Genomic DNA, 12,510 nt, shown 5'->3' with positions numbered 1-12,510 from the left:
CACCTCTTGTCAAATTCGCTATAACAATAGTTATAGAGCTTCGTTTCAAATGGATTCTTTTGAGGCTTTACATGGAAGAAAATGTAGAACACCCCTATATTGGTCTGAACTAGGTGAAAACAAAGTCCTTGGGCCTAAGTTTCTTAGGGAAATCGGAGAAAAAGTTTGCATTATTCATGATCGATTGAAGCAAGCTTTTGATAGACAAATGCCCTATGCCAAATGGAATTGTAGGGACATCCAGTACAGTGTGGGAGATAAGGTCTTCCTCAAAGTATCACCTTGGAAGAAGGTCTTCAGGTTTGGTAGAAAGGGGAAGCTCAACCCTCGACTTAATAGATCGTTCGACGTTGTTGAAAGAATTAGTCCAGTGGCTTACTAACTATCAGTCCCTAGTGAATTCGATAAAATACATAATGTTTTCCATGTCTCAATGATCCAAAAATATCGATCATATCCAACTCACATCTTGAACTTGAAGAAGTTGAATTAAACCCTGACTTATCCTATGAAGAGAAACCAATTCAAATCCTTGAAAGCAAAGTCAAGCGACTTTGAAACAAGAATATTCCTTTGGTGAAAGTCTTTTGGATGAATAATATCCTCGTCTATTTAATCCATGTAAGAATTCAAGGACAAATTCTCTTTTAAAGGGGGGAGAATTGTAACACCATGAAATCCTAATCTAGGAAATTAAACTATTTTTGTCTAAAATGAAAAGTGAATTTTATTGAATTGAGTTTTAAATTAATTGAATTACATAGGATAAATTAAATTGATTAAGAAAATGAATCAAGTTGAATTGAAAATTTAATTAATTATATTGAAAGAGAACCTAATCGAATTGTTTAGGATAATTATTGAGTTGAATTAAAACTTGGATTAATTGAATTAAACCAATTTACCTAGGGATTGAATTGAATTAAAACATAATTAAGAAGTTTCAACAATTGATTTGATCAAATTAAAGGAACATAATTTCAATTAAATAAGAAAACATTATAATTGAATATAGTTAAGGACCTAATTGAAAGGAGTGAAAGAGTAATGACATAATTATGGTGATCAAGTAGGAATTAGATACAATGTTATAATTGCATGCTAAAGTTCTAGATTCCTACAATTACCCTTGAATAGTTGATATCTTAAGCATTAAGGGAGGCTAATTGTAACACCCCCAACCCATACCCGACCCGGATACGAATCCGAGATGTCACATTGACTTTTTAAAACACTTTTCTTACAAAATAACAAAACTTTTAAATTCATATTAAGAAAATACAATAATATACTATTTAATTATGTTCGTTATAACCAATTTAAGAAAATATACATTTTATGAACAGTAAAATACGGTATGAAGAATACCGTGAACAGTAATGAATTGTACCGTGAACAGTGCTACAGTGCATCAATGCATTGCTATAGTGAATCGATGCACTAAAATTTCAAAGCAAAATTGTGCATCGATGCACTGCTACAGTAACTTTCGTAAAACGTACATAAAACTCGTAAAAATTTAACCGTTCATTACTATACATTTATATTTACATAAATACGTTTAAAACATTAGAAAATTCATCAGAGCGTTAGTACTAAAACATTTCTTACATGCCAACATACTATATACAATCAAAATACATACTTTGTTGTTTACTTCTGATCTTATCTTCTAGTAATGGTAGTGTCTTTGCCACTTCTATTTATGCTCTTATTGTTTCCTGGTACCTACGTGTAAATTAGTTACACGCTAAGTCATAGACTTAGTGAGGCATAATTAAATATATAACAATGAATTCATGAAACATGCACTCTTAACATTCAATCGTAACATTATAACTTGCATGTATCCATTACACTACAACATATATAATCATGTCATGCATATAAGAAATTTATCGTCTTATACAAGTTTCACTTCACTTTATCTTTGTATTGCCCATGTACATTATTGAGAACATGAGGTAAATGAGTACACTGCGGTTGTGCACGAATGTTGCCACCACAGCTCGAATAAATTCCCACTAGGGGCACTAAATATTTGTCCGAAGGACCACTGTATATGTCCCGAAGGACCACTGTATAACCCTCGACTCTTGGCATGCCAATTATACCTACAACTCTCATACTAAATAACATGGGCTTAAATATAAGTACATTTCTCATTTTCATATCTTTTTCATCACTATTCATATAAGCACATATTTCACTTCACATGTACACATATGATCATTTCCATTATTTCACATACCTGGATTAATTCTCTGACAACTGTATTCTTTCATATAATATCATATTTAAGCATAAATGAATTATGCATGAAATCACTGTATCCAATATATATATATGGATGCATGTACATGAATATGAAATCATAAATTCAACTATAAGAGATAGACTTATCACAAGTCTTATCTCCATACAATTCTATCTAGTATGTGCACTCACCTTAGCCTTGTTTGCTTGACTCGATTCTAATCTTTCGATTGTTCCGGAACAATATTACGCTCTAAATCTATATAGTAATACATTGATACATATCAGTATACTAATTAATATATTCTAAACTATCACCTCTTAAGCTAAAAGAAAGGCTATTTTTATCTCTTAATTAAGGTATGTATCGATGCACTCTACAGTGTATCGATTAATCCCTTAACGTGTGCATCGATGCATCCCTTAACGTGTGCATCGATGCACTATCTATGCATCGGTACACAAATTCCATTCGATGTTTTCATCTTAAGGGGTGAATCGATGCACTCCTTATGCATCGATGCACTAATTGCATTCGATGTTCATTTATTTGAGAGTGCATCGGTACACATTGAAGATGTACCAATGCACACAACCCAAAAATTCCATTTTATGCACAAATTCACTCTCTTTTCAACTCAAATCTTCATCTTTCACCTCCTTTAATATCGCTAACATACATACACATGCTTAGCCTCACTAATATTCATTTATCCCATCTTTAACCTCAATATCCTCTCATCTTTATGAAATTCAAGAATCAAACTCAAATTTCAACATGTTCTAAATTCAATTATAACACTTCATATTCCTTAATTAGAATGATGACAAGTCAATTTTCACTTTCAATTCCAATTATGAACTTTACTTCAAGATTTCATTTAAGAACCCCTAATCTTTAATCTCTCCTATACCTTTCATCTTGTTGTTTTAGAACAAATTAAGCTTTTGTTAAGCTTAATTAACACTCAATGAATCAAAACCCTCTTTAAAATTCCAAAAATTAACCATAAAAATCCAACATACCTTTGTAGCCAAAGCCACCTGAAGAAGAAGAAAACAAGGAGAAAAAGAGAAAGAGAACTCTGGAACAAATTTTGCCTTCATTTCCTCTTCCACGTGGGTTAATATAAACCCATCCCAATTTTTAATTATTTTTCCTTTCAAATGACCATTATCTCCTTTTACTCTTTCTTCATTTGCTAATTAATCGTATACCAACATCTTTCAATTAATTCCTTCACTTTTCAATTTATTTAATTTCGTCATTGAATTTAAAAATCTTACACTTAAATCACTAACCCGGTATTGAGGATGTTACACTAATTAGGAAATTTATATCTTAATTAAAGGTGAAGTAATACCACCTTCATCAAATTCATTTGGTAACCGACCAAAGAAGAAAAAAATTAGAAAATATGGAGAAAGAAAAATACATAGAAAAGAAATAGGAGTTTCGGCATTACATGTTCAATTGCAAGCTTAATTTCAAACTTGGATTAGCTAGGAAAAAATTAATCTAGTATCCAAGTAAGCTTCTTCTCTTCTTCTATTCTAAATTTGTTAAAGATAAATTTGAATAATACTCAAATTTTGTTTAGCATAGATTTATTTATTATTAATAGTGCAAAGTATTAAAATTTAACATAGATCATGCTGGAATGAACATGCATGACCAAAACTTTATAGGATTTAAACAAATTGTAGATTGATTTGGTTTAAAAGATAATAATTGAAAAGATTAAGGCTTGAATGTGACTAAATCACAAAGACTCTAATGTTGTGGACTAAACTGGAAAATTTTTTGTATGATGGATTTACTTGAAATTGATATTTGTTAAATATTTGAAGCTTCAAATAATAAGAAATGTTGTAAAATTATGAACATTGACCTTATAATTGAAATTAGTCACAATTGTTTCTGAAAAATAAATTAGGGATTATTTTGAACAAGTTAAAACATTTGGGGATTAATTAGATCAGGAATACTGGTAATACTAGTTTGAAACAGGACCAGAATTCAACTTATTAAATAACACCATGTTAATGGTCGATTAGACATAATTAATAGCTTTTAAATGAATGTATTGGTAAAAATGGCAAAACTGGACAGTTTCAAAAAATATATTAATTGGTGGACTTAATTGAATTATTTAGGACTAAAGTGGACTTAAAAATAAATAACAAAGACCTATTAAACAATGGTAAAAAGTATCAAAAGGAATTAGTAATGTTTTTAGGTGAATTAACATATTAAAGTGCATTAAACTACAAAAAGAGACATTAGTCACTGAAGTTTGACTTGACTTTAATTGCAAATATGTATTAATGTAGAAATAAATAAATTATGAGCCATATATGGTTGGAAAGATAATCGAATTATATTTCCAGTGGTATAAACTAATTTAAAATCTAATATGTATATTAAAAGATATAAACAAAATACTAAAGGGTGTATAATATGCCAGAACCAGAAACTGTTTAGTGCAATATCATTTAATTAAGTTTAAATTGTTAACGAATAAACTTTAATGATCTTTATACATTGTATATAAACTAGAAGAGAAAGGAACTAGAGAAGTGACTGAAGTATCTAAGCAAGAACCTACCAAAGCTAAGCTAAAGGGAATAGTTATCCGCGTCTAGCTGGAGTATAGTGAGTGTAACTCTATTTTGGGTTGGGAATTAGGTCCCAACAACTATTTTGTTATTGCATATCAACTTTTATTTAATTAGCATGTTACTAAATGAAACTTAAATATACTATAAATTTGAGATCAAAGGGAAGAAAAGAATAACAAAATATATACAAACTTAACGAAACTAATTTGAATTGTTAATGAATGTGTTGATGTATGAATCCAAGTTTGATTAAATTATGTTCCATGTTGATACTTGAGATAAAGGTTGTTGTTTTCACTTCATTGAATCCATGTTACAATTCTAATTTATTGGCCTATGGGCAATTCATAGAATAATCTTGATTCGATTATTGTATGAAGAGTATAATTCGAATTGCATGTTGATACATGAAGAGTATCATTCGAATTGTATGTTGATGCATGAAGAGTATCATTCGAATTGCCTTGATATGAAATTTTGCTTGATATACAAGTAATTAATATATGACTTGTATGTTTAAATCACATAAGCCCTCGGTTAATATTTGGTACTAGATAGAACATCATGCCTTAGAGTATGTGCTCTTGTGAAATGGGGGACTACGGTGCATATTGGCGACAAACGAAGGGTACATTTAGTTAGTCTTTGGAAATAGTATGAGGGTTGACCAACACTACGATGCATTATTTTTGGCGACAATTTGGTTGAAGACTTGATTATCTTGGCTAAACTAATGACAAAGGCATACAAAAATGTATTGATTAATCGTATTCGGTTAAAATACATGGGTTGTACATGTATTCAAATTTTGAAATTATCTTCTTATTTGAATGGAATAATTACAAGTGCGTGATAATTAAATGAATAATGTAGTATAATTCAAGTACATGCATGTAATTATGTTTCTATGGTCATGTCTGAGTTTGAATTACTTGTTCCGTATATTATATGGTATGACCAAATGATATATATATATATATATATATATATATATATATATATATATATATGTATGATCGAATAAGTATGCATAAGGATTAAGAATGACTAATGGAAATGTTTAAAGGGGGATTAAATGTTACCTCACTAATTACTATAAGTATGTGTCATTCTTGTTCCTTTTTTCCCAAAACCACAAGTTCTAGAGTATTCGAAGCTCTACCTCCTTAGCTAATCAATCCAAGGGAAGAATTAAAGTATGGCTTGTTTCGTTATCCTTATACTCCTAGTTGGTGGCTTAGGTTTGAATATAATGGTTCAAATTCCATGCATATGGTGGGTAATTATGCTGTATATAAAAAATACCTGAAAACATAAAGAAATAGTATAGTCCATGTAGTTAAAGGACCCTAATGTGTGTATCGATAATGACTCTTTTCGGAATGTATCTAGCTTACTACCATGTCATTTGGTGTAATCTATTAAGGGTCTATGTTGTAATGAAATATATATAAGTAGATTATGAATTGATGATGTAGTATGTTAAGTTCATTAAATTCCTAGCTATGCATGTGGTTTGATATTAGTAATATGTTTAAGGAATTACAGATTTCAAATCGAAGGAAACTTCCATAGCTAAATTGGGATTCATGTCCTAATCGAATTGATTGATAAGTAGTGATTAAAAAGTGTAATATTGTATTAAACAATATAGATCTTCAATTGTATTGTCTATTGCGTATATTTGATTCATCGTTCAATGATCTTGTTCTTACTTTCGGTCTCGGTAATACTCCCAATCCATGATTCAGGTTTAGGGATATTATACCTACCACAATAACAAGCTTGTATGTCATTTAACATTAACTATCCCACTACATTTGGGGTGAACCAGAGGATTTTCATGCTAATAATAAAGTCCCTGAACTAAATGAGATCTCTAAGAGGGATAATCAAATAACAAACTCACTTAGTAGTTAAAGAATTTAGAAGAAAGATTGAAGTTTGTTGAGCTGGTTGAATCATTATGTGGGATTGACAACAAAGATCTAAGTCTGGTCCTCAATCTGATTCTTCTTCCCAAATTCAAGGCACTAGACTTTAAGAAGTATGATGGGAGCACTTAACCCTCATCCCACATCCAGATGTTCTACAAAAGGATGGTTGGTCATTTAGAGATTGATAAGCTATTAATTCATTGCTTCTAGTATAACTTATCAAGATTTGTTGCCAAATGGTATAACTATCTTACTAGGGCTCACATTAAGTTATAGAGGGATTTGGCGAAGGTATTTTTGGAGAAATATCTCCATATCAATGACTTGGTCCCCCAAACCGATGGACTCTCTAGAACACGGAGAAGCAACATAATGAGACCTTTAACCAATACGCCTAGAGATGATGTGACATGGTTGACCAGGTTCAACCACATCTATTAGAGAAAGAGGCTATAGTGATTTATGTGAACACGTTGAAGGCCTCGTACTTAGGAAATCTCATTGGGAATGCCACCAAGAATTTTTCTAATCTTATCATTTCCGTTGAGCTTATCGAGAATACCATAAAAGTGACAAGATTGGGGAAGGTAATGGGTCAAACTCCAAGAAGCTTGTGTATAAAAAAAGAAAAAGAAGTGAATAATATGAATGCCTATAACAAGAATGTTACAATGAGCATCATGATCACCCAACCCAAAGTTAAAAGGGTGGACACGAAAGCCAATAGGAATAAGAGTAGAGAACCCAAGAGAAAAGCTAAGAAATTAACCATAACACATTTGCCAATACCATATTCAGAAATATATGCTTCCTTACTAAACGTGGATGTGGTATAACCATATCACTTGACCCCTCTCTAGCATTAGTATCCTCGCTGGTACGACACAAATACATAATACGACTACCATACTGACACCGTAATAAATTATATTGAGAATTGCCTAGCCTTCAAAAATATGGTCCAAAACTTGATCGATATAAGGAACATAGAATTCAACTCACCATGTGCAACAGCTTACCCATTATCAAATTATGGAGGTCAAAGGGTGAACATGAACCATGACAAAGACTGTAGAAATGTAAACAGGGATGGCTCAAAAATCAAGTTCCCCTTTAGCTAGGTGTTCAAACAATTATCTGAGTCTAGATTGATTAGCCAAGATTCTAATACAAAGCCTAGTGAATATGGAATATATTGTTAGTACCATTAGAAAAAGGGCCACGAGATTCAGTGCTATCCTGAATTTAGAGGTCTAACTCAAAACATGATAAACAACAAAGAAATTTAGTTATTTGAAAAAGATGAAGAAAGAATGGAAATTGATGTTTGTACATCAGAGAGCTCTAATCCTGTATATGGAGCAGGTAAGCCAATCATCATCACTGTAAGGCATAGAGTAGTAAACCCAGTAACAGTGGCCCCAAAGGTCGTAATTATAACTCCTTCATAATTTTCATTTAAGGATACTCGAAATGTCTCTTGGAACTACACTGCTAATGTGTGATTTACCAGAAGAATCAAGATTGGTTAAGAGACTGAAAACAAAATAAGAGACTAGAGCAATGGCAGAAGAAAACCCAGCCGTTGAGATAGCGAGCAAAGTAGGTCACTTCATGAAAAGTGAGAGATGCTACTCCCCCAAAACATCTAAAGAAGCTTAGAAAATAAGAGCAAAAGCAAAGATAACATTGGACCCACCAAAGATATTCAATGATAAACCTCCACCAGTAATTAATGTGCCAGTGATGGAGGCTCAAGCACAAGAGTTCCTAAGATTCTGAAAGCAGAACAAGTATAGTATTGTTGAATAGCTCCACAAACAACAATCAGGATTTTGGTACTGAATTTATTGATAAACTCAAAACTACATCGAAATGCCTTGTTAAAAGTGCTTAATCAGACATTTCTATAAGAAGATATATATGTAAATAAGTTAGATCAGATTGTGGGGCACATAGATGCCAATAACTAAATCACTTTCACTGATAATGAGATCTTTGAAGGTGGAAGGGGATCTATGAAGCCTTGGAATATAACCATTCACTCTAATGACATGTCTTACCAGGGGTCCTAATTGATAATAAGTATGCTCTTAACATGATTCTTTTGGCCACTCTGTAAAAATACCTATAGACATATCACACAAGAAGGATTAGCATGATGTTGTTAGTGCATTTGATGGGAAAATTTGATGGGAAAATTTGAGGTTTCATTATTGATAGGGACCAATGTCTATAATGTTGAATTTTTGGTAATGGACATACATCCAACCTATAATTTCTTGTTTGGGAGACCATGGATTCATTCTGTAGGAGCATTCCCTCATCTCTACACTAGAAATTGAAATTTATCATTTATGGAAAACTAATCAACCTTGGAGATAAGGATCACTTCTGTGATAATTGATGAATTGTATATCGAGACAAATGAAGATGCTCTAATATTTTTTTAACTTAGAGTTCGTTAATGAAACATACTTCACTAAGGGAAGCAAGGTTTCACACCCCAGGTTACCTAATTTCACCAAGATGATCATATGACAGACTTTGCACAGAGAAGTCAAAACTGGAAAGGGCTTTGGTAAGCGTCTATAAGGAATCTTACATCCCATGGTTTTTAAGATGAAGAGGGACCAATTTGGGTTAATATTCAAGCCCAATTTCCTTCAGTGAAACAAAGAACTGAAAAACAAAGTGAAGCAAGAAGAGCTAGATTGAGAGGAGAAGATATCATGTGGAAGCATATGTCATTTCCTCATTTGAGGAACATTTTCAAATTTGGAGAGGTGGATAATCTGGAGTAGTATCTGATGAATGCCATCCAAGAAGAAAAGTTAATAAAAGATAAGGTCATGTTTGATGAAGTTGTGGAAGGATTGTTGATCAGCATGATCACTAGGGATCACAATATTGGAAAATATTTGGTTGGGATCCGCCCTTGTTTCCTTGGGAAAACGCTAAAAAACTAGACTATAGATTATCTTCCTATAGTTTTTAAGCTTAACTTAGAGTAATACTTAAAATCGAACCTTATTCTTTTACTCGCAAGCATTAAGGGATCTTTTATAAGGAAAACCATGTTAAATCCATTAATTTTCCAATAAAAGATGTTTTCTTCTATTTCTCAAGTGGCAATCATTCTTTACATTCTTTTTTTATCATTTTTAAATTCATTAAATAAGTTTTGGTCTCTCCACCCAAATGTATATTCGATTCAAATTTTCTTTGCATATGTTACAATGTTATTAACATGAATGTTTCTGAACCTAATCCTAAGATAAATTTTGAGTGGCCCATATGACTAAAAGAAGTCAATAAGTGTGAGGATGAGGTAGAATGTGATGCTCCTAGCGAATTATTAAGGCTGGTGGAAAAGGATGATAAATAGATGTTACCTCACAAATAAGAGATTGAGGTTGTGAATTTGGGGACCGAAAAAAGAAAGAAGATGTAAAAAATGGCACTACTCTATCAACAGAAAAAAGATAATAACAGATAGATCTACTTCAAGAGTTCAAAGATATTTTTGTCTTATTCTTACAAAGATATGTTAATGTTGAATATAGATGTAGTAGTACACAAACTTCTGATCAGACCTCTGTGTAAGCCAGTTTAGCAAAAGCTCGAGAATGAGGCCAAAAATGTTGTTAAAAATCAAAGAAGAATGGGTGAAGCAGTTTGATGCAGGGTTCCTTCGGGTGGCCAAATATAGTTCATGTGCTAAAAAAGATGAGAAAGTTCAAATGTGTGTGGCTTATAGAGACCTCAACAGCACTAGTCAAAAGATAACTTTCCTCTGCCTCATATAGACACTTTAGTGGATAACACTACAGGGAATTCATGGTTCTCTTTTATGGATGACTTCTATGGTATAACCAAATAAAGATAAACCCTGAGAATATGGAAAATATGACATTTGTGACCATGTGGGAACTTTCTGCTACAAAGTAATGATGTTTGGGTTAAAAAATGTGGGGGGAACTTATCAGAGGACTATTGTGACTCTTTTCCATGATATGATGCACAAGGAGATCGAAGTCTATGTGGATGACATGATTGCCAAATCTAGAACTAAAGAGGAGCATATTTATAATTTAAGAAAACATTTCCAAAGATTGAGGAAATATCAATTAAAGCTCAATCTAACTAAATGCACCTTTAGGGTAACATTAGGAAAGCTCAAGGATTTTGTTTTCATTCAAAGAGGAATAGAGATTGATCCATATAAAGTGATGAAAATTCAAAATCTCCCAACACATAATAGACAAAAAGAAGTTTGAGGGTTCCTAGGTGGCTAAACTATATATCTCTATTCATTTCTCAATTCACAGAAAAATATGATGTAGTGTTCAAATTACTTTGAAATAATAACCTCGAAGTATAAAATGATGAGTGCCAAGAAACTTTGGAAATAGTTAAGAAGTATTTGTCTAATGCTCTGATTCTAGTAGCGTCGGTTCCCAATAGATCATTAATTATCTGCCTGACAGTCTTCGAGAACTCAATGGGATGTGTTTTGGGGCAACATGAGGAGTCTAGAAGAAATGAGAGAGCCATTTATTTTTTTAACAAGAAGTTCACTAAATGTGAGTACTCATCAATTTAGAAGCTATGTTGTGATTGGGTAAGGGCTACAATGAGGCTTAGGCAATACATGTTATACCATACTACTTTGTCAATATCTAGACTCGATCCACTGAAGTTTCTGATGCAGTCACCTGCTCTGACTAGCTAATTGGATATATGGAAAATGTTGTTATCTGAGTTTGACATCATTTATGTTAGCCAAAAAGTAATAAAATGGAGTGCCATAGCATATTTTTTTTAAAGTCGTACCTTAAATGACTACAAGTCCCTAAACTTTAATTTTCCAATTAAAGATTTGATGTTCATCTCAACTGAAGAAGAAATTATTTCTGACAACAATTCCTAGAGGCTTTATTTTGATGGAGCTTCTAATGCTTTGGGACGAGGAATTAGGGCAGTGTTAATTTCTCCTAAAAAAATGTCTGCGATCCTTTTACAAAAAGATTGGAGTTCTTTTGTACCAAAAATATGGAAGAATATGAAGCTTGTGCCATGGGGTTGAGAGCAACCGTGGAGAGAAAAGTTAAAGTACTCAATGTGTATGGAGATTCCTTGACAATGGTGTATCAATTACGAGGAGAATGGGAGACAAAAGATCCAAAACTAGTGGAATACTTGGATTTTATCCTTAAACTAATAAAAGAATTTGAAGAGGTTAATTTTACTTATCTCCTCCGAGAAGATAATCAAATGAATGATGGTTTAGCTACATTGGCTCTAATGTTTAAAGAAAATAAGAAACTTGATCTGATGCCAATCAGAATACAAGTATATGAAACACCAACACATTATTGTAGCATAAAAGAATAGGCAGATGGTTATCCATGGTACTATGATATTTTGCAGTATATCAAGTATGAAACTTATCCCCAACATCCATATGAGATTGATAGGAGAACACTCAGAATGATGGTTGTTGGGTATTTCCTTTAAGAAGAAATTTTGTACAGAGAGGGCAATGATCAAATTTGTTAAGGTGTGTGGATGCTAGAGAAGCTAGAAGTATTTTAGAAGAAGTCCATGGTGGAATATGTGGAACACATGTGAACACTCTCTATGGCCATAAAGATTATGAGATATGGATATTATTGGGCTATGATGCAGATAG

The sequence above is a fragment of the Hibiscus syriacus genome, unplaced genomic scaffold, assembly GCF_006381635.1.
Source record: "Hibiscus syriacus cultivar Baekdansim isolate YM2019G1 unplaced genomic scaffold, ASM638163v2 tig00110499_pilon, whole genome shotgun sequence".
Classification (NCBI taxonomy): domain Eukaryota; kingdom Viridiplantae; phylum Streptophyta; class Magnoliopsida; order Malvales; family Malvaceae; genus Hibiscus; species Hibiscus syriacus.
Note: the sequence above shows the minus strand (reverse complement) of the source record.